Consider the following 24478-nt stretch of genomic DNA (forward strand, 5'->3'; position numbering starts at 1 on the left):
ATCAATTTTATTGATCTTTCAAATAACTGACTTTTGAGTTGATTGATTTTCTTTATTGTTTTTGTTTGCTTTAATTTTTCTATTTAATTTATTTATTTCCCCTCAAATCTCTATTATTTCCCTTCTTATTCCTTTAGGTTTGGTTTATTCTTTTCTAGTTGATCACAGCGGATATTTTTGTTATTGATATTGAGATCTTTCTTCCTTTATGCTATAGGCATTTAAAGATATACATTTCCGTCTAAGTGGTGTTTAAATTTCATTCCATGAATTTTTATATGTCTTTATATGTTGTGTTTTCATCTTTATTCCATTCAAAATATTTTTGAACATCATTTGTGATTTTTTCTTTGACTCATGAACTATTTATTTATCTATTTATTTATTTTCATGAGCTATTTAGAAGCATGTTGTTTTCCTTTGAGAATTTCGACAGTTCTTTTTGTTGTTAATTTCTAATTTAATCCTCAATTGATGATCTTTTATCTATGAATATTTTAGTTATATTTCTAAGAGTTAAATTTCATTAATATTATTTAAGGCTATCTTTTCTTTAATGGAAGCATTAATTCATGAAAAGATGATAACTATGGAAAAATAATGCAGGAAAGACTGAGTGTTATGAGGAATTAGAGTGATAGTTTTGTCTTTATTACACTATTATTTTCTTTTATATAAATTTTTCCATTTACCATTTCTGATTAGACTTTATTAATGTATAAAATTTGTATATAGAGGAATAGAAGCAGAAAACAACCTCCCTTAATTTCTCAGACTAGAAGTTAACTCCTGAGGACATTGTTTTTCCTTCCATTTTTCCCTCCCTTTTATTCAATAAGCAATTGATTGAACAAATAGATCCCATGTGTTGGGAACTGGGCTTCTTTTCTTTTTTCTTTTCTACATAAATGTTCTTACATATGTGTGGCTGTACTCTGCATACAATTTTGCATCCTACCTTTTTTCACTTAATGTTGTGTTCTGAGATTTTCCTATGTGAACATTATTTTTAATAATTGCATTATATTCCATTTGTGAATGTGCCATCATTTATTCATTTACCTGATGTTGAGTTCTTATATGCTTTCCAATTTTTCACTACTATATGCTATTGCAGTGAAGATCTTGATGACTGAAGCTTTTTCTCATTTTGTCATATGAACTTGTGATAGTGTCTAAGAAATGTGGGGGTGGAATTGGGGTTTTCCTTGCACCCTCAGAAAAAATGCCATCCTAAAGGAATCCCAATTTCATCTATATTTATAACATAGTTGGAACATATATCTCTGTATCACAACCTGGTCTCACAAACTTAATATGTGATCTTGGTTAATTGATAAATTCCATGTGTCTCAGTGTCCTGAGACTATACCAGTTGTTTCAGTGATTATTTAATTATATTATCCATGTAGGAACTCCTTGAGGAGGCAAATTATATTTTATTTATTGCTAAAGCTCCAGTACTAGCTTAATATGTGACATATATAGGTACCACACAATGCATGATTGTTGAATTTTTTTTTTTTGCTTCTCAGGGCTATGTCATTCTGCTCTGCTCTCTCTGCTTGTTGAATTTTTAACTCAAGAAAGACACGTGCATATAAGGGAATGAACCAAAATATCTGTATTGGGGATATGGCTGGGCAGGTGTTGGTCAGGAGTTGAGGTTTGTTCTAGTTTGCTAGCTGCCAGAACGTAAATATACCAGAAATGGAATGGCTTTTTAAAAAGAGGAATTTAATAAGTTGCAATTTACAGTTTTAAGGCCATGAAAATGTCCCTATTAAAAAGCAATTCTATAGAAATGTCCAATCTAAGGCATCCAGGAAAAGATGCATTGATTCAAGAAGGCCGATGAAGTTCAGGGTTTCTCTCTCAAGTGGAAAGGCATATGGCGAGCACAGTCAGGGTTTCTTTGTCATTTGGAAAGGCAAACACAGCATCATCTGCTAGTTTTCTCTCCAGGCCTCTTGCTTCATGAAGTTCCCCCAGGAGCATTCTGCTTCATCTTCAAAGGTCTTTGGCTGGTGGACTCTGCTTCATGGCTCTGGTCATTTCTGTTTTCCTTCTCTGCTCTCTCAGAATCTCCAAAGCTTGCTGGCTGGTGGACTCTGTAGTTCTCTTGGTCTTGTGGTTCTGCTTCGATCTGCTGTGGCTTTCTTGTCATTCTTAAAAGACATTCTCTCCAAAAAATGTTTCCTCTTTTATAAGATCTCAGTAAACACATCAAGACTCATCTAGAATGGGTGGAGATCCATCCCCATATAATCAAGTTTAATACCCACAATTGATTGAGTCACATCTCCTTGGAGATAACCTAATGAAGTTTCTGACCTATAGTGCTGAATAGGGATTAGAAGAAACCTTTGCTCCCACAAGATTGATTAGGATTAAATCATGGCTTTTCTAGGGTACGTAAATCCTTTCAAACTGGCCCAGGGTTATTACATTAAGACTTTTGTTCAGGTAGTACCTTTGGAGTACTGACTCGGGAATGTTGTTGATGGTAGATCCTGTCTGGGTTTCAGGCAGGAAAGTATTCCTTGTCCCTCCTAGATTTTGAACAGCAAATTCATAATCACTGATGTGTTAATTCACTGACGGAATCACAAGTACTCTGAGTTATGCTCTGTGCTAGGTTCTGTTGTGTGTGCTGGGAATACAGTGAACAAGATGGACCCAGGTCCTTCCCTATTGTATATTGCAGTATCCACGAATAGGTACACTGGAGCATCACAGAGGCTATATAAGACATGTAACAGAGGATGAGGGGGCACAGAGGTAGATCTGTTAAATTATACCCTAGGAGAAGCATTATCTTGAGAAAGGAAGATTTTTCTAGGCTCATAAAAGGATTACAATAGTATTCTGTTCTGAAAAAGTGTTGTCAGAAAGGCATGATGGCTTAGAACAGCTGAGTGTGTTTGGGAAAGAAACTATTCAACTTGCCTGGAATATAAGGTATAAAAGAGGGACATAGATCCTGGTAAGAAATGAGGTGGGAGACAATAAATGTTAGGTATTTGTCCTTTAGATCAAGGAACCATTGAAAGTTTTTATGAAGGGCAACAGTGTGGCCATATTAAAAATTTAGTAAGATCTCTCCTATATTATTATTTTCCCAAGAAATTTTAGAGGCTAGAATTTGCCTTTTGTACTTTATTATATAAAAAATCACTGCCTTGTTGGATTATAATGCTGGGGGCCAGAAGCCAAAAGGAAACTGACAGGGCTGAGGTTTGTTATGGGGGATAATATTTTAAAATGTGTTGTTTGTGCTATTTTTCTCATTATATATATTTGTTTTGTGGCAAAGGAACTGTTTGGCAACATGGTGCCAGACTCTCAATTCATGTATATGCTCCTCATTCCCCTTGTAATTAGTGTCAAAGAACATAGCCTTTTTTTTTCTCTAAAATTTTACTGTTAACAAAACTTTTAAGAGATTACAATAATTGAATATGCTTCATTATTGTTTTTAACTTTTTATCTTGAAATACTTTCAGATTTAACAGGATAGTTACAAAAATAACAGAAACCCCACTCCCAGATACCCAGATCTACACATTTTAACATTTGCCACTGTTCTAGTTTGCTAGCTGCCGGAATGCAACACACCAGAGACGGATAGGCTTTTAATAAAAAGGGACTTATTTCACTAGCTCTTCAGAGGAAAGGCAGCTAACTTTCAACTGAGGTTCTTCCTTATGTGGGAAGACACAAGGTGATCTTTGCTGGCCTTTGCTCCAGTCCTCTGGGTTCCAACAACTTTCCCCAGGGTTATTTCTTTCTGCATCTCCAAAGGCCTGGGCTGAGCTGTGAGTGCTGAGCTGCTTGGGCTGTGCTACGTTGAGCTCTCTCATTTAAGCACCAGCTAATTAAATTAAACATCATTCATTGCAGCAGACACGCCTCCTAGCTGACTAGATGTAATCAACAATACATGAGGTTCACACGCCATTGGCTCATATACACAGCAATAGATCCAGGCACCTTCACCTGGCCAAGTTGGCAACTGAATCTAACCACCACAGCCACATTTATCATATCATTCTTTCTATATTCTATCTATCCATTTAGAACACTTGAGTGTAAGTTGTATATATCATGCTCCTTGAACACTTAATACTGCTGTTTGTATTTCCTAAGAACAAGGGTATTCACTTATGTAATCATCTAAATTGCAGTTTCCAAGTTCAAGAAATTTAATGTTGATATAAATCTTAAAGTCTATATTCCAGTTTTTTCATATGTCCCAGTTATGATCTTTGAGCCTTTCTCCTCCTTATTAGACCCAATCCAGGATCATATATTGCATTTAATTGTAATTATCTCTTCATTTGCTGTTTTTTTAATTGTGGGAGCAAATACACAACTTAAACTTTCCCATCTCAACCACTCCCAGACATACCATTCCAATGGGATTAATATTGTGGTTTCCTCACTATCTTCTATTACTACAATTTCCCATCTTCCCAAACAGAAACCCTATATCCATTATGTATTAACTCCATGTCCCCCTGCCCCCAGCTCTTGCAACCTGTATTCTAATTCCTGAGTCTATGAGCTTGCATATACTCTAAAATTTTATTTGTAGTTACCATGGGGCTTAAATTTAACATCCTAAATCTAACAATCTCATTTGCTTTGTTTCAGACATATCTTCAAAGTATAAAACTGTGTTCCTGTACCTCTGTATCTCCCCACTTTTGGTAGTTCTTTTCATACATTACACGTTTATATATTATGGTCCAAAACCATTCATTTACCATTATATTTTATGCATTTGCCTTTTTGATCCTAGAAGTAAAAATTGGAGTTAAATCCAAAAATACAATAGTACTGACACTTTTTTTTTACCTATGTGATTACTCTCACTGGAGATCTTTATTTCTTCATGTGGTTTAGATCTATTGTCTATTGTCCTTTCCTTTTAAACTCCAGAACTGTCTTTAGCATCTCCTGTAGGGCCAGTCTAGTGTCTAGTGATAATGAGCTCCTTCAGCTTTTGTTTATCTGGGAATGTTTTAATCTTTCCCTCTATTTAAAAGACAGTTTTTCCAGATAGAGAATTCCAGGTTGGTTTTTTTTTTTTTTTTTTTTTTTTTTTTTTTTGCTTTCAGCATTTTAAATGTTATCCACTGCCTTCTTGCCTACATAATTTCTAATGAGCAATTAGCACTTAACCTTTTTGAAGTGCCCTTGTATATGACACATTGCTTCTCTCTTGCAGCTTTTAGAATTTTCTATTTATCATTGGCATTTGAGAATTTGACTATAATATGTAACAGTGTGGCTGTATTTGAGATCATCCTGTTTGAAGTTTGTTGATTTTCTTACATGTGTATATTCATGAATTTCATTAAACTGAGGAGGTTTTCAGTTGTTAGTTTTTTGAATACTCTTTCTGCTTTTTTCTTCTCCTCCTGGGATTCCCAGAATGTTTGTATTAGTATATTTGATGCTGTGCAACAGGTTCCTCAGGCTCTGTTCACTTTTCTTCATTATTTCTTCTTTCTGTTTCTCAGACTGGATAACTTTAGTGACCTCATCTTCTAGTTCACTGATTCCTTCTTCTGTCAGCTCTAATCTCCTGTTGAATACCTGTAAGGGTGATGTTACTGTGGTATTCAGCTATATTTGATTCCTTTTCATAATTTCCATCTCTCTATGGATATTCTGTTTGTATTCATCTTTAGATTTTCAGATTACTTTTAGCTATTTGTCCATATTTTCCTTTAACTCTTTGAATGTATTTAGGGCAATGTAAAAAGTAAACCTTTGTTCTGTCTCATGTTTTGTCTGTTTCACTGATATTTTCTAATACTTTATTCTCCTTTGCCATCATTTTCTGTTTATTTGTATGTTTCATAATCTTTTGTTTTAATCTGGATATTTTGATATTTTTAGGTGTTATCTCTAGAATTTAGACTCTTAGGCACCTGTTCCTGAAGTCTGTATTCAGCTACTATTATGACAGACCTTTCTTTGAATGCTTGCTACAAAAATAATAATAATAATAATGTGAAAAAAGAAAATACTTTTCCTAATCTTTACAGGTTGACTTGTGCAAGTGTTCTCCTTTAGGACTTATCCATATGTTTTAATTTCCTAGACTGCTCAAGCATATACCATGACATAGTTCAATTTTAAACAATGGGAATTTTTTAACTTTTGGTTTTGAAGTTAAAACACAGTCCGAATCAAAGTGTCAATAAAGTGATATTTTCTCCCCTAAGACTATGGTGTTATGTGATTGGCTATCAGTGGTCCTTTTTCTTTAAGTTTGTCAGATGGCAGAGCACTTGGTGGCATTTCCCAGTCTCTCTCTTCTGTTACTGATTCTGTTGATGTTAGCTTTCGGGTGCTCCATCTGTAGCATTCTCCTTCTTTGTGTGAGTTTCATTCCCCTATAAAGGACTCCAGTAAAAATTGGGACCTGTCCTGATTGGGCTGTTAACTGAAGCAACCTCATCAAAAGTTCTTACTTACAATGGTTCACACCCACAGGAATGAATTAAATTTTCTTTTTTCTTTTTTTTTTTGGCTTTTAAAAAGGGGAATTTAAGAAGTTGAAAAATATGGAACTCTTCATGAATTTGCATGTCATCCTTGCACAGGGGCCATACAAATCTTCTCTGTATCTTTGAAATGGATTAATTTTAAGAACATGTTTTACTGGGGTACAAATGCTTCAAACCACTTGACTCCATCTTTGACCCCCAAAAGACGTGCTTTCTACATGAAAAATACATTCATTCTAACACAATATCCTGAAAGGCTTAAGTCATTTCAGAAACCATACTTAGTATAAAGTTTCATCAAAATCAGTTATGGGGACTGGTTCAACAGTGGTGCTGTGGCAAAATTCTCACCTGCCATGCAGGAGACCCAGGTTTGCTTCCCATGCCAGAAAAAAAAAAACCCCAAAACAAAAAAACAATCAATTATTGGTATGGTCTGTCCTGGGGCATAGTTCTTCTCTCTCTGTGGACCTATGAAACTTGGAAAACAAGTTATATGCTTCCAATATACAATTAGGATAAACGTGCCTATTCCCATAGCTAGAAATTGGAAGGGAAAAAGGGGTCATGGGTCCAAAACAATTCCTAAGCCCTGCAGGGCTTATACCATTAGATTTCAAGGTCTGGAAGTCATTAATGGAATAATATTTTTGTCCTTGGGACTGATGAAGTGACAGCACCACCCCTTCCAAGTGCTTGCCTTGTAGCTATGCTCCCCTTGAACACTGGCTGAAGGCTCTGCCTCTCCTAGCATTTGGGGGTGGTGGCCAGACTCTCACCAATCCCTGGGGCACAGGTTCCACCCTTCTGAGCACTGGAGTGGCAGCACTCTTCTTGAACAATAGGACTCACTGTTTCTCTACACATGAGTGGACTTGCTCTCTTGGGCCATGAAGATGTCTTTTGGTCCAGACTTCAGCTTCAGTGGTTCTTCCCTTGAAGTGATTTTTCTTTCAGTCTGTCCTTTCTTGTCCCTTTTTATCTAGGCTGGCAGTGATTCCATTCATCCTGATTATGCTTGTTGGTAGTTCCCAGAGGTCCAATGCATCAGACAAAAGAACTTTTCACAGATTCTTTGTGGATAACCACATCTTCAATCTTGACTTGCACTGAAATGGCTGACTGGGTCCATGTTCAGTGAAACCCTCACATGGAAAACTATTATCTGGGGACCTGATTTCCAGAAGCTCAGAATTTTCCAAACCATCAATGTGTCATTTCTTTCTGCCCAGGAGTTCAGGTCTCAGTTTATCCCTTTTCTTCAGCATTTCACTATAACCTTCAAGGAGAAACCAGGCAGCACTTTCCACATTTAGCTTCAAAAACTCCTCAGCTACATATCAAAGATCTTTACTTTCAATTTCTGCCTTCTATCTGACATCAGACCTCAATTTGGCCAAGTTCTAAGCCTCTTTAAAACAAAAATCACCTTTCCTCCAGTTTGCAATAATACATTCTTCATTTCCTTCCAAGGCCTCATCAGAAGTACCCTTAGTGTACATATTTCTGCCAATAATCTATACAAAGCAATCTGGGCCTTTTCTTTCAAGTGCCTCACAATTCCTCCACCTTCTACCCATTACCCAATTCCATAGATGTTTCCACATTTTTGGTATTTTCATTAGCAGCACCCCACTCTCCTGGTACCAAAATCTCTTTTAGTTTCCTAGGCTATTCAAGCAAGTACCGTGAGGTGGGGCCATATAAACAACGGGAATTTTTTAACTATAAAATGAAGATAATAATTCCTATCTCACAGAGTCTTATGGGGATTAAATAAGGTAATTTATATGAAAAATAATTTATCCCAGTGTTTGACACTCAATATATTTTCAGTGAACATTTTGGGCTTCTGAATCTGAGCCAAAATAAGACCAATTTGCTTTAGAATTTGTGAGCTACCAAAAGTGTTATTTATGAGTTTGTGATTACCAGATCAGTGAAGGTAGGGCATTGTCAAATATGGGTCTATGATTGTAAGTATACATAGATGAAATATTCAGGAAAAGATAAAAAATGAGATAGGAATTATTTTCTGGCATTTGAGGCTAAAAGTTAAGTTTTTCTATCATGCTTGTCAAAATTCTTACAGCTTTGACCCATTTCCTTGGTCCAGAGCCACTTTCACAGAATTTGGAATTGATCCTTTTATTCTAGGAGTGATAGCTCATTGCTTTCAAAGGGCATTTGTTGGATGGAAGCACAGTGTCCCAGTGTCCTAGACCCTCAAAGGCAGAAATTGCATTTTCTGATCACAGTGGGCATTGCCCTGCATAAGGGCTTATATCTGGCAATGGAAAATGTCATTGAAAACATCTTCGTTATTAATAATATTTGACTTCTGGAGTACCTTGACTGTTTGCACACAGAGAGTGAGAATTTGTTCATTAATCTACAAAGGTGCTTGGCTCAATCATTTTATTTAAAAAATATAACTAAGGAAGAGGATGAAATAGTAAAAATGTTTATATGTGCTAGTAAAAATTTATATATATTTGCAAGGCTGTTCTAGAAGACCTCACATTCTGTCCTGACAATTGCTTATTCAGGAGAAAAATCTGTCTCTGGCATGCAAATAATTTTATACATAGGAACCTGCCTGTACAGTGCTGTGGGAGCATGTGGTGAACTGGAAAGAGCATGGACTTTGGACTTTAGCCTTCCTGCATTTGAATCCTGATTCTACAAGTAATAGCTCTGAGACTTCAGACAAGTCACTTAACCTATCTGTAGTTTAGTTCCCTCAGGAATAATATATTTACAAAATGATACAAGACACACAAAGCACCTAACTGAGTGCTTGTCACAGGAAAGTTCCTTCCACTTCTCCTGAGACTTTGGGCCACCTTCCCATCCTCTTACCGCTTCTCAAAGCCTTGAACAACACACCCTTCTTCACTACTTTGATTTTTCATGTTTTCATCCATGAAATAAGAATAATGATACCTCCAAAGCGCTAGAGATGAAATGAATTAAAGTGAGTGAAAGTATTGCATAAACCACAAAATGCTAATAAGAAGTCATTACAATTAGCAGCTAACATTCCCAATGAAGAAACCAAGTAGACTTTTTCTTTGGATTCTCTTTGATAAGCTCATAAATGAATCCTTAATACTGAAACATTATAATATTGATACATATTATCAATCATGTCTTTGTGTTAGCCAAATGACATTGTATTTTCAATTTGAAGACAACTTGAAGAGAAGCCTAATGTAATGGTATAGGAATGAAACGAATTATTGACCGGAATTGTTTAAGTTTACCTTTCACTTTCTTTTCCTATTATAGCTGCAGGATTAGGATGCTAGTAATAGTTAGCAATATCCAAACACATATGCTCAATTTAAAAGCCCTATGGTAATACACCTTCTCATAATGAGATGAGAAAGGTTAAAGAAGAGGTCAGCATAAGAACCAAAGGATCTCATCTATTAATTAAGCAAATTGCAGAACTGCTTTTTTGTCTTATTCTTTTCATCAATAAATGGAATTGCAGATGGGTTGTATATTAGTTTAGTTCCAAATTTGAGTTTCAATGAACACGTCTTTATAGCAAGAGAACATTTGAAGATATGATCTGTGGTGCCCAAATGCTAGAAACAACAAAAAGTATGTTGTACAAGCTCAAGAAGCCAAGATTCCAGGAATGGGATGTTGAGGAGGATGTCCTTGAGTCATTCCTCTTCCTCATGTTCAGTTAGGATCTTTTCCTCCTAAATATTTCTCAAATCTATCTCCTTCTCTATACTACCTCTTCTACATCTACATTTGGATGCTAATATACACCTCAGGCTTGATCTGGCCAGAAAAGAATTGATTTTCCTTCAACTCTTCTCTACCCTAATCTTTTCCAATTTCAGTAAATAGCAAAACCTGGGATCATCCCTGTTTTCTCTCCTGTCCTCATACCACATTTTTAATCCATCATAAAGTTGTGTTAGATTACATTTTTTAACACCTCCATTACTTCATCATAGTTCAAGCCAGTGTCATCTGTAACCTCCACTCCTGCATCCACTTCCCAATATTTCTCTCTGATTATACTCTTGCCACCTTACAGATCATTCTTTATACAACATCAACAGTGATCTTTTTAAAATATAAATTATAGCTTTGTACTTCTCAGTATAACATACTTCAGTGGATATCCAATATAATACGAGTGAAATTGAAACTCCTACTATGGACTACAAGACGCTAACTGACGTGTCCCTTGTCTACTCCTTCAACCTCATTTACCTCATTTGACACTTCATATGTATGCACTTCTTTAACTACAATGGCCTTCTCTTTTTCTCTCAATATGTAGCCATTTTGGTCTCACAGTCTTTGCACTTGCTCTTCTTTTTGCTTGGAATGCTGTTCTCCTAGATCTTTGTGTGGCTGCTTCTTTGACATTAGCTGTCAATTAAATGTCATCTCCTCAGAAAAGACTTTCCTGACCACTCTGATAAAAGCACCTAAAACAGTCCCTTACAGTTTACTTCAATATTTATTTTTTTGTATAGCTATTATCAGAGTCCAAAATTATTTATTTATTAACTTTTATTGTCTGTCATTTCCCACTAGAAAGCAAGCTACTTGTGGGTAGGGATTCTCATACTAGCATCTCTATATTTCTGCCACCTAGAGCAATGCCTGACATATATAGGTGCTCAATAATTATTCATTGATAAGCTAACTAATTAACTGCTAGCTTCAAGTCTCATATTTTTCCCTATATTATTATAGTAGCTTCCTCTTTGTCTGCTACCTCTAGCTTAAAATGAATTAATGAATAAATAAAATGTCTAAAAAGCTATCATCTTTCATAGGATCCAAGTTCATCTTAGGTTATAGAAGATCATTTATCATCTGGCCTCCATCTACTTCTCCAGCAACTTTTCTTATCAATCCAAACATTTATTTTTCATCACTTACCTACTTATATTCCCCAAGGTGTGGTATAGCTAAACTGTTCACAATTCTATGCTCTGCTTTAATTATTCTAACTTCCTAGAAAGCTCTGTCTTGTTTTCATTCTTTTCCTGGATAATTGTTATTCATTCTTTCAAAATTACTTAGAAAAATTAAATAACTTGATGGAGGGAGAGAGACAGAGAGAAGAAAAATAAGGAGGGGCGAGGAGGAGGAGGAAAGAAAGAAGGGTGGAAGAGAGGAAGGAAAGGAAGAATAGCTGAGGCTTTACCTTCTCTAGAAAAGCTTTTCCAAATTTCTCTGCCTGGATTGCAAAAATGAGCAGTTAACCAGAAACTTAGTATCTGGGGGCCTATTCATGTTTCACTACAATATGAAATCTTCTGCTCTCTGTCCCCTAGTCCAACTGCTATTATTGTCTCCAGCAGAAAATCTCCCTCATCACAGCACACGCTAGGTCAGGCTTAAACATCCTGAGGTCACAGGTAAACAGGAATTTCTTACCACAAAACTAAGAAAGTAAAAAAAAAAAAAAAAAAAGTAAGTGGCAAAAGTTCACACATTTAAATGGAAAACTTCCTTGTGAAAGCAAAAGATTTATTCACAATGATAGGTCAAGTTTCCTGGGTATTCTAGTATTTTTGTTCAATTTCCTCGCAGTACCACAGACCCCCATGACCATTTCCTTACAAGTCAGAGGTTCCCACATCCCCAGCCTCTAGCACCTCACTAGAAGTGGGAGTACATGGATATAACTAGCTATTTTATTTCAGCAGAAACACCCTTGAGATACTTTTTTATACTAAAAAAATTTATTGTTGCCAACTTATCCTTACCTATCTTAGAAAGAACATTAAAATCTGAACTGAGACTTTTCACTTTTAATTTGCAAACAATGATAGTGTGCAGAATTATTTATTGTATGAGATGTGTTCCTTATAACTACCTTCCCATGATAGTGTGCAGAATTATTTATTGTATAAGATGTGTTCCTTATAACTACCTTCCCATGATGTTTATAATAAGTAAAATTTAATTTTCTTTCACAAATTTTGAATGAAAAGCTAAATGTTGACTATATACAAAAGAAAAAACTGCTAAAAACACTAAAAAATTAATACCTACTTTATAGTTTTTAGTTCAAAATGGCCAACATTTGGAGTCTGTAAACTTTTTCTATGCTTATTGTGTTGACATTGCTCTTTTAAACCCCCATGTGCAAAGCTAATTGTAATTGTGTTCAGCACAAAAGTTGCCCAGTAATGAATCTTCCCATAACTGGAATTCCATACAACAGTTCAAAGCAATATTTTCCCAGATCCTGTGCTTTATCTTGAGGCTACAAGTATGAAAAAGCCTAGCTCCTGCCAGCAAAGATCTCACAGTCCAGCAGAAGAGTGTGTGCTGTGTGATGAGGGAGCTTTTCTGCTGCAGACAACAACAAAAGTTGGGCTAGAAGATCGAGAGAAGAAGATTCCCTAATACATTGTAGTGAAACATAAATAGGCCCAAGTTATTACTGGTCATTTTTGCTCTCCAGGCAGCAGTGTGACCTGAAAGTATCACTTCTCTATAATAGCCAACTTTCTCACTGTATGCAGTTATTTTTTTACTTACCTGTCACAAAACTGAAAGCTCTTTCAGGTAAGGGACAGGATTCTATTCATTTCTTTATCTCAGATGCCTAGGGTCTGGTACATAGTAAGGTACCCAATAATAATAACTAATCATTATTGAGAAATTTTAATATATCAGACCCTGTTTTAAGTGTTTTACATAGATTATCAATTATTTGATCTTCACAACAATGCTATGAGATACTTACTATAGTTCTTCTCTTAGAAGAGATGATGCTATGACAGACTAGAGAGGTTTGATGATTTCTCCAGGGCCACACAGCTGGTAGATGGAGGAGATAGGCTTTGACTTGAGAGTCCATGATTTTTTCCACTTAACTACTGCTTACACTTGTTTGATTAAATGGTCTAATTACAGTGGGAAATATAAGAGATCAATTCATTTATTCTTTCAATAAATATTTATTGAAAACACATTGCTATGGATACCTATTAAGTGTTTTTCTTTCCTTTGTGTTCCCATAAACCTTCATTTGTCAGTGCATGTTATATATTGATAATAAAAAACACAAAGCCAAGAGGATTTAGATCATATTAATCTCTGTATTCCAGTGCCTTGCAAATATTAGATGTTCAATAAATGCCTGTCTAATTAATTAATTAATAAACAGTGAAGACTTGGTTATATGAGCTCTTAAGAGTAGCCATACAAGACTGTTTATAAAATCCAATATATCTTTGGTTTGTGTTCACAGATGATTTGCTCCAAACCCTCTTTCCTCTCTGAGGTTTCAGATAGTATTTGCTTTTGCTTGTCTATAGACATAGTTTTATAACTTTAAAACAATGAAACAACAACAAAATTGTTTAAATAATGCTTGTTATGTGCCAAGAATTGTGCTAACATTTTACATATGTCTTATTTAATTCGTATGACAACCCTTCAAGGTAAGTACTCACATAATATAGATGAATCTTGTAGTCGGAAAGATGACGGTTCAAATCCCAGCTCTACCACTGTACCATTCTATCACTAATGTGTGAACTTAAACTGATTTTACTGTATTAGTTGTCTATTTCCATGTAACAATTTTACATAGTAGCTTTTAATTACTCACTCAATCTCTTGTTAAAGAACTGTTGAGATTTTTTATTTACTCTTGAGTTAGTTGAGGTAATTTTCTCATTTATAGGAATTTGTCCATTTCACCTGACTTATATATTTTGTTGGTGTACACTTATTCATAATGTTCTCTTATACTTCTTTTTATTTCTTTAAGGTCTTTAGGTCATTAGTAATGTTCCCACTTTCATTTCATTAGTTATTTGTATATTCATTAGTTACTCATTAATTATTTGTATATTTATATTCGTTATTTATATATTCTCCCTAGTTTTCTTTCTCAGTCAGCTAAAGTTTTGTCAATTTTATTCATCTTTAAAAAGAACCAATTTTTGGTTTTATTGATTTTCTGTATGGTTTTTCTACTCTGTATTTCATTTATCTCTGCTCTAATCTTTATTCCCTTCCTTCTGCTTCCTTGGTGTTTAGTTTGCTTTTCTGTTTCTGTTTCCACAAGGTGCAAGTTAGGTTATTCATCTGAGATAGTCTTATTTTTAATGTTGGTACTTACAGTATAAATTTCCATGGGATTCCTGCTTTTGCTGCATCCCATGAGTTTGGAGAACATAGTTTGTATGACTTTGGTCTTTTAAAATTTATTTAGACTTAATTTGTGGACTAACTATGATCCATGTGCACTTGAGAAGAATGTGTATTTCGGCTGATGCTGGGTTGGAGTATTCTATATTTGTTAGGTCTAATTGGTTTATGGTGTTCTTCAGGTCCTCTGTTTCCTTATTCGAATATTGTCTAGCTATTTTATCTGTCTTTGAAAGTGTGATGTATTTAAACCTCAAGCCATTATTGTAGCACTGTCTATTTCTCCCTTCAATTCCGTCAATGTTTGCTTTCTATATTTTGGGGTTCTATTGTTAGATGCACATATGTTTATACTTATTGCATCTTCTTGCTCCATTGTACCTTTTATCAATATATAATTCCCTTCATTTTTTCTTACAAATTTTAAATTTAAAGTCTACATTTTCTGACAAAGTAATACAGCCATCTTGATCTCTTTTGGTTGCTCTTTGTGTAGAATATCTTTTTTCGTGCTTTTACTTTTAGTCTCTTTGTGTCCTTATTCCTAAAGTGGATTTCTTCTATATGACATATAGATGGATCCTGTTTTTTATCCAAGTTGCTGTCTCTATATTCAAGGTACAATGTAGTATCCTTTCATTTTAGCCTGAAAAGCTCCCTTAAAGATTTTTAATAAGTCACTTCTACTGGTAATGAATTCTTACAACTTTTGTTTTTTGGGAAAGATCTGAATTTCCCCTTCATTCTGGAAACATATTTTTGCTGATTATAGAATTCTTGGTTTATAGATTTTTCAAAGGAATTTAAATACCATTCTGCTGCCTCTGGCCTCTGTTATTTCTGATTTAAAAATTGGCTGTTCGTGTTATTGAAGAAAATATACATATGAGTTCCTTCTCTTGTTGCTTTCAGAATTCTCTCTCTGTATTTAAATTTTAAGAAAGACTACAGTGTGTCATGGTTGGATCTCTTTGAGTTTATCTTGCTTGTAGTTTATCCTACTTGGAGTTGATTTAGCTTTTTTGGAAGTGTACGTTCATATCTTTTCCCATATTTGGGAAGTTTCCAGCTATTTTCTCTTCAAATAGTTCTTTTTTTTCTGTTCCTTTCTTTCCCTCTTGCTCTTCTGGGACTCCTATAATCTTTATGTTAGTATGCCTGATGGTATCCCACAGATAGTTTAGTCTCTATTTATTTTTCTTCATTCCTTTTTCTTTCTGTCTCACATGTTGGATAATTTCAATTGTCTTATCTTCATGTTCACTGATCATTCCCTATGCCTGTTCAAGTTTTTGTTGAAGTCCTATAGTGAGTTTTCATTTCAAATATTCTACTTTAGAGCTCCAGAATTTCTGCTTGGTTTCTTTTCATAATTTCTATCTCTTTATTGATTTTTTTGTGTGATTTCCTTTTGTTCTTTGTCTATGGTTTCTTTTAGCTCACTGAACATATTTAAGACTGTTTATTTAATATCTTCAAGTAATTTTTCCAATGTATGAGCTACCTTAGGGATGACATCTATCAAATTATTTTATATACTGTGAATAAGGGCATGCTTTCCTGTTTCTTCTTATGTTTTATAATTTTTTCGAAAACTAGACATCCTGAGTATTATGTTTTGCTAACTCTGGGAGCCTAATTCTCCCACCTTTGAGGGATCTTTGATTTTTGCTTGTAGGGGAGCTGGAGTTGTTTGTGACTTTTTAAAACTATTTTTTCTCCCAAATGAGGAAAGTGGGGGGGGAGGTACTACTTATTTAAATCTTCTTCAGTATTTCAGCCTGTGTGGTTTGAAACAATGAATAATTTCATGGAGTTCCCCAGGGATCAGAAGCAGTGATGAGCTGTCAAAACGCACAACCCCAATATTTACAGGCCAAAGTCCTTATCCACGCTGGCACTGGCGAGTCCCCCCAGCTGCCTGCCACGTGGTTGAGGAATGGGGAATGGTAGCCATGACAAGAAAGGAAAAATTTACTGAAGCTCTTTCTTCAGGGCAGTCCATTGTAAATCTATCTAGCAAAGGCTCATCAGATTCCAGGGATCCTGTCTCCCCATTGCTATCATTATCAAGCCATATATCACCATCCCACATTTCAGGATCCCATTTTTTTTCCATTCAAAGTTGTTACTTTAATAGCAGACACCCTGCAAGGTTGAGGTTTTAGTTTACATTTTAAATCTGCTACTTGTACAATGAAGCTTTGTGTCTGGTTTTCAGAGATCTCAAGTCTGCAACCACAGGAAATAAGATTTTCTTTCATGGCACACGTGGAAACATTTACATCATTCACATGGCACTGAAGAAAATTGAAGCCTTCAGTTCATCCCTTTCTCTCATCACTGTATCCAGCGTATCTAACAACAACCAGCCAACATCATTATACCTCTTAATTCCACAAAACTCCAAATGTTTCAAAAACATTTTCACCCAGAGCCTTGCCTCCTATAAGTGAACATTTGGAAGAATCTAATGGTGATATTTTGAGTATCTCTTTTGCCAACTAACCCCATGGACTGTCAATGCCATCTTGATTATTGGAAATAGCCGTTAGTGTCTCAGAGTCTAGTCAGAGTACAAAACCAATTGTAAAAACCCATTTTTAAGATTGTGTTTCTCAAGAACAATTCCTGATACCAAGGTGTGCTAGCCAAGTTCTCTAGAGAAACAGAACCAAAAGGAGAGATCTGTAAATATGAGATCTATAAAGGTGTCTAACGCAACCGTGGGATAGGAACAGTCCAAAATCCATAGGGCAGGCTGTAAAGCTGATGTTTCTAATGAAAAGTCTGAACAAACTCCACAGGAGGGGCTCACTGACTGAAGAAACACTGAAGAAGTCACTCCTCTCCCTTAAAAACTTTCAATTGGATTATCTCATTGTGGGAGGTTAGTTGATCACAGATGTAATCAGCCACAGATGCAATCAACTGACTGATCTACACCAGCTTTCAGGTTTATCTGTGCTTTTCCTATCCTGCCAAGCATGTGGTGCTTGTCTGTCCATGCTTTCACACCAGCTTAAAGTCATGCAGTGCCTTTAATTTCAGTAGACTCTCCCTGCCAGGGGTGTGATTGAGACAGTGGTGAGGAAGTAGCATGGCTTTGATTGCTTCTATTTTCTAGTCTCTGAGGCCTGACTTCTTTGAAGGAGGGATTCCAATTGAACTAGGCCCAGTACTCCTTTGCTTGGGAAAGATACAGCCTTTAGGGAATTAACACCCTTCACCTGAGTAGTTACTTTGTCTCAGACAATCTTTAGCTGCCCCCTCCCCGGGGGCAGTGCTGGAGCTAGAGAGTGCTCTCTGTTCTATCTAAGGAGGTGTTTAAAGAGTTAAAAAAAAAAAAAAAAGGCAAAAAAGTCTTTTCAGAGCCAACTTCCCTCCTTAAAAGTGTTTTTCAATCAAGAGGTTGAGTTGGTACATGGCTCTATGTATCTCCAGGCTTTATGTGTCCCCTTTTCTTGGGGTCCAGTTCTTTTCCAGTATTTGTGCCATCCAACTCAAAAAGCCCTGTTTGGTTTTTTGTTTTTTGTTTTGTCAGCCCTGCCCCCTTTCTGCTAGGGCAGAAACCCCTAATTTCTTTAGTACTTTTTTGAGGTTTATCTCTGCTAAGGGCTTGTTTTTAGTAGCCAGAATTTGTTAATTAATTACACAATAGGAGCTTGGTTGAATTAAGCCCTTACTACTAGTAAAGTCTGTTTCCTTTCTGCTGGAGGAACCAGTCTGCTGTGCCTGTGGGGAGGGCCACCGTCCTCTGTAGTTTGGGGGACTTACAGTTCTCTGTAGGATCTCAGCCATTCCGCTTGGTCCAGAGTGGTGTACGCTGTTCATGTGGTTACTGATGTTCCCCTGGAAGTTGTTCTGTACCATGCTTGGCTATTTACTAGCTTTTCTGGAGGACAAAGTAAATTCCACACCTCACAATGCCTCCATCTTGCCCCACCTGTATGATTTCTTTATATATACAAAATATCAAACCTTTTTCCAATACAGGATTTCCAAATATTTTCTCGCATTGAGTTGGCTGCTACTTCACCTTTTTGACAAAGTCTTTTGGGGCACAAAATCATTCAATTTTGAGGAGTTCCCATTTATCTATTTTTTCTTCTGTTGCTTGTGCCTTGTCTTTTGGGGAGGGAGTACATTGTCCTGGAATTAAACCCGGGTCTCACACGTGGAAGATGAGCATTCTACCACTGAACCACCCACGCACCCTTTTGTGCTTTTGATGTAAAATTAAGGAAACTGCCTCCTATTACTAGGTCTTGAAGATGTTTCTGTATATTTTCTTCTAGGAGTTTTGTGGGACTGGCTCTTATATTTAGGTCTTTGATCCACTTTGAGGTTTTGGTTTTTTTTTTTTTGTAAGATGAAAGATAAGGGTACTCTTTCATTCTTTTGGCTATTGATATACAATTCTTCCATGCCCATTTATTGGAGACCATTTTGTCTCAGTTCAGTGGATCTGTGGGCCTTGTTGACAATCAGTTGACTATAGATTTGTTGGTCTATTTCTGGGCTTTCAGTTTTATTCCATTGGTCAATACTTCTATCTTTGCATCAGTACCATGCTGTTTTGACCATTGTGGCTTTATAATAAGCTTTGAAAGAAGGAAGTGTTAATTCTCCCACTTTATTCTTACTTTTTAGGATATTTTTAGTTCTTCAAGGTCTCTTTCCCTTCCAAATGAGTTTGGTAACTAGGTTTTTCATGTCTTCAAAATAGGTTGTTGGTATTTTGGTTGGTATTGCATTGTCTCTGTAGATCAATTTGGGTCAAATTGACATCTTAACTACATTTACCCTTAACTGTGTGTTTTAAATTTTTCTTTAATTTTATATGATGAAAAAGTCAAAGTTTAGATAGATGTGATCATTTTCTTGGTGATTTCTCTAAGCCTTGTTTCTTCTATACCTTGGTACAATGGAATTATTACATCATAAACTTGAACCTTCCTTCATAGCATTGCTCTAATAAGAAAAATGTAGTCGATTTCTTCATTATGCTAAGGACTTAATTGATTCATGAAGATTGGATTTCATTTAAATGTTAAACAAAGCTAGTAACTTAAAAGGCATTTGTTAATAAATGAAATGCAGTTGAATGATTAAACTGATACTTAAATATCACAGTACAATTAAATAACACTGACCACTCTGGATATATAAAAGTTAGTTGAAAAATCAGGAAAATAATGTATTACAATCAAATTTCTTCAATTAAATATACGTTTAATATAAATTAAATATACATTTTCACTGATTAAGTTTAACTAAATGAGAATTAAGTTTCTGATTCCTTCATGCATTTATTTTCAAATCTGCTTTTTTCCTACCACCTGTTTGCTCTTAATTACCATATAGTATCAATCCTCTTCCTAACTTCTGGTTATCCATTTAACAAACATTTGTTGATCACCTACTATGTGCCAGGCATTGTGCTATGTTCTGGGATTTGAAGATGAATATTATCTGCCATTTAGGAGACGATGGTCTATGTGAAATAATGAATGCATCCACAAATAACCATAACAGAATGTCATGTGGTGTAATAGTTGAATAAATAAATTGTAGGGGACATATGGACAGGGGTAATTACTTTTGCCTGGAGAGACCAGGAGGTGCCTCACAGAAGTGTTGACATTTGAGCTGAGGCTGAATGGATAGGTGGGATTTTGTAAGAAAAGGGCAACCCAGGCAAAGGGAGCAATGTGCATAGACATGGAAGAACAAAGAGATAAGATATGTTTACAGATTAAGCCATGTAATATTATAAAATATTACATAAGTAGAGTTTATGGGGAGAGTAAAGGGAGATTAACCTAGGAAGGTAAGTTGATACCAAATTAGGAAAGACTTTTAATTGCACACAAGTTGATTGGGCATTATTAGAAAAATATATTGTTTCTTTCTTATACTAGTCTAATTTTTCTTATGGTGTTTGGTTTTTTCTTACTTGCTATCAACTTTACCTCCCAAGGTCCGGGGGCCTGTAGCTCACAACAAAGTTCAAATTAACTTCAAATTCAAAATCATGCAAAATTTGCCTTTAATTTTTTTCAGCCATATTTCCCAGCATGTCTCCCAGATATGAATCCTGCATTCCAAGTGACTGATTTACTTGCTGCCTCCACACCATGGGTGTATTTAGCCCATCATGCCTCTGCTCATGCTGTTCTTTTACTGCTGAAATGTTTTCATCCTTTCTTCCCATGCTCCACTTCTCCATAGTTAAGTCTTATCCTTTTCACCCAGCTCTGGTGCCTGCTCTTCTGGCAAGCTTTCTTTTAACCCCTCACAGCCTTTAGTGATTTCTTCTTTGTTGAATTCCACTGTAGGCCAAGCTAAAGAAAGGCAAGGCCAGGTCAGGATGATTTGCGAAGTTTGTAGACAGAAATGGGGCTCCTAGGACTGTGCCAAAGAGGGTTTGTTATGCACATGCTCTCTTGAGGAGTACAGGGGGAAGAATTCAAGCAGCAGAGCTGATGAGTAGAAGGCCAAGGAAGTCAAAGATGTAAATTGCTAAACCAGAGCAATTTACATCATTCAGAAGGATGTTGAACAAATGTAGAGAAGAGTGCCAGGGAGGAGTTTGAGGTATGTGTGGAAGGCTGGTTCAGGAACTATCACAAATAAAACTACCTATCGTGATGTCTTAGATTCTGATCCAAGAATGTGCTCTTCAAAGTTAATTTTTGAAATTTAGTATATGTTGTAGAAATCTGAAATAAGCAAAAAGAAGGAAATACACATATTCTTTAATCCATCCACTTAGATGTAATTGTTAATCATTTATTATGTATCCTTCCAGATGTACAAATGAATAATGATGTACAAAACTGGGATAACATTATAGTTTTTTTTGTAATGTATTTTTCCTCAAACTTATGTTATGAATATCTTTCCATGTCAATCTGTACACTTGTACATAATAACTTTTTGATAGCTATGTAGCATTACATTGTAACTAATCACTTATTTGACATTTAGATTAGGTTAGTTCCACTTTTAAATTATTTTGTGCTATTATAAGCAACATTGTAATGAGCCATCCTCATACATATATATTTGTACACAAATCTTTAATTATTTCCTTAGGATAAATTTCCAGATGTGCAATTGGGTCAAGATTTGTACTTTTTAAACTTTAAAAGTTCTATAATTATATATATATTGTCAGATTGCCCTTTGGAAATGTTTGTATCAATTTATGCACTTAACATGCACTGAATGAAATAATTCTTTTTTCCAAATTCTTGGCAGCATTGTTAATTACTATCTTGCATCTTTACCAGTTTTTTTTTTTTTGGTGTGTGAAAAACAGTATTTTTATACTTTAAAAAATATTTGCATTTTTTTCATTACTGGTAAATTTGAATATTTTTTGCATCTAAATTTATATCCTCCTCATGAATTGTCTGTTCATATTTTTGGGCCATTTTCATATTGATGAGTTCATCTTTTTGTTTTTGGTTTGCAAAAGCTCCTAATTAGGAATATTATCCTTCATCATTAAAAAAGATTATTTTGACAAAATTTTTAATATCTTTTAAAAAATTTTTTATGTAGATATTTGATGCCAGAGAGTTGACTCTACAGCTTTTTTTCCCTACAACTTTTTAATGAGCAGTTTTACTCCCTTTTTTTTCATTCTAAGGAAAAGGCTTACAATCTTTGTGTGTAGTACTTGATGAAACTTAACGTTACTGATGTTAATTAAGTGCAAAAAAAAAAAGACACCCACAAAAATTTAGATTATTTCATCATCCTACTGAGCAGGAAATAAAAATCACACCCATAAAACTATAAGCTCTCTGCTGCGATGATATTTTTACCATATCAAGCAACATAGAGATTCTAGTAACATATAGTACAGACATCTAGAGTGCTTGAAGAGTTGATTAAGAGATGACCACATCACTCTTTCCATTTTGCTTGAGTACCCATTGTTCTCCCTAATTTTTATTTCTATTGGTATTCTATTTACAAATTGTGGTATAGCTTGAGGAACTCAGGTACTAGAAATATTTTTAAAAGTAGGTCTCTGAAGTAATATAAGCTAAGCAAGTATTTTAAAAGATTGCAATTAATGCAAAATTCATTATACCACAAAAATGAGTTAAAATTGGTCATTAAAACATATTCTTCTGAAATATTATTACATTGAAATAGATGAAAATGGATAGAGTGACCAGTATACAAAAGATAGCCAAGAAAAAAAGCAAAAACAAAATAAAATGTAATAAATATATAACTTTCCTATTATATATTTTGTAACATTTTTCTTAATTTTTTTTTGCTTTTATACTTTATTAAACATATATTCTCTTTTTTGCTGATATTTAAATATGTTGTAGTAAAATCAGTCTACCTTCTAAGTTGCCTAGTTTGGTGCTATAGTTAGATTTTTTATATGTGATTATATGAATAGTCACCAAAGTTCCTTCTAGTACTTTTATGTTTATTTTGTTTAAATCCAATTCTTTAATATATCTATAATTTGTATTAATGAAAACAATAAAGTAGTGCTCTAGCATCCATTTTTTCCCAAATGGTGATCCAGGTATTCTTAAGCCATTTTTTGATAATCTACCTTTCCCAACTGATTTCAAATGATATCCTTTTCATGTACAGGTTATTTTATAGTCTTGGATTAGTTTATGGATTTTCTACTCTATTTCATTGAACTGCTTGTTTGATGCATATAATGTACTGTTTCATTTACTATAGGGTCTTGGGTCAGGGAATTCTGCAGGTACAGCGGATATAACTGTTTTCTATTATCCTGTTTGCACTATTGAATTGTATTCAAAGCCCTTACAGTTGGGAATTATGTCTGTACCGTCATTTTGGCTGGCACCTAGCAAGAGGATCCTGGCCTACTTCAAATTTTAGTAATATTTTAAGTATATATTCTTCTCATTGTTTCAGTGTGTAAAAATTGTTCAGATTCTCCATTTAAATAACCATTTTTTTTCCTATCAGCAGTATTGACAGCTTCATGGTATGATCTGCTGGGTTCTGGTTCCCTGAATACTGAAATGTAATCTTTGCACAAAATATGTCAGATCTTGCCAGGTTAGGTGGAGATTCTCGCAGGAGGAGTTCAGCTTCATAAACCCTTGCAAGATCCTCCTCTGTCTGGAAAGGTCTTCCTCTGCAAACAGGGGCTCTCACACATACTTGACCCTGGAGTGGTCTTCCTCTGTCTGGGAAGGTCGTCCTTTTTGATCAAGCGCTACCATGCATACCCTTGACCAAAGAACGTCCTCCTCTGTCTAGGAATGTCATCCTTTTGGGTCATGTGCTACGTGACAACACTTGATTGAAGACTCATTCTCTCTCAAAGAAGGTTATTTTCTGTAGCCAAATACTTGGCTTTTGGAGCAGCATATTTGGAGCAGGCAGAAGCAAAGGGCCAGTTGGCAATATCAGTTTAATTGGAGGTATTATAGTCTGGGGGATAGGCAGGTTACAGTGGGTGATGTAAATCTGTTTTTGTTTGTTTTTTTGTTTGTTCATTTTGTTTTTGGAAGTTGCTTTCCAGACTAATCAGTTTACATAAATATATTGAATTCTATATTAAGAACATCTTATCTTAGCCATATTGTGGCATTTTGGACTTCTAGTCTATGCCTGTAGATAATTTCTATGCCTTGAGCTTTTTTTTTTTTTTCTTTTTGTGAAATGAGAATGATGCCTACCTCACAGGGCTGTTGTGAGGATTTAGTGAGTTAACAACTATAAAGCAATAGAAAATGCCTATTAGTTGATGTTCAGGTAATGCTTAT

At 35.2% G+C, this 24478-nt stretch overlaps 1 protein-coding gene and 1 non-coding gene across 7 annotated transcripts in view; one reads left to right on the forward strand and one right to left on the reverse strand.

Annotated features, from left to right (window-relative positions):
* The window catches only part of LOC143674264 (BEN domain-containing protein 5), a 1810590-nt gene that overhangs the window by 588996 nt on the left and 1197116 nt on the right, over positions 1-24478 (forward strand). The gene's annotated exons all lie outside the window — the stretch shown is intronic.
* LOC143675276 (U6 spliceosomal RNA) lies at positions 6576-6678 on the reverse strand. Its single transcript, XR_013171514.1, has one exon. It is a non-coding gene; the product is annotated as a U6 spliceosomal RNA (small nuclear RNA).

The sequence above is a fragment of the Tamandua tetradactyla genome, chromosome 2 (assembly GCF_023851605.1).
Source record: "Tamandua tetradactyla isolate mTamTet1 chromosome 2, mTamTet1.pri, whole genome shotgun sequence".
NCBI classification, from domain to species: domain Eukaryota; kingdom Metazoa; phylum Chordata; class Mammalia; order Pilosa; family Myrmecophagidae; genus Tamandua; species Tamandua tetradactyla.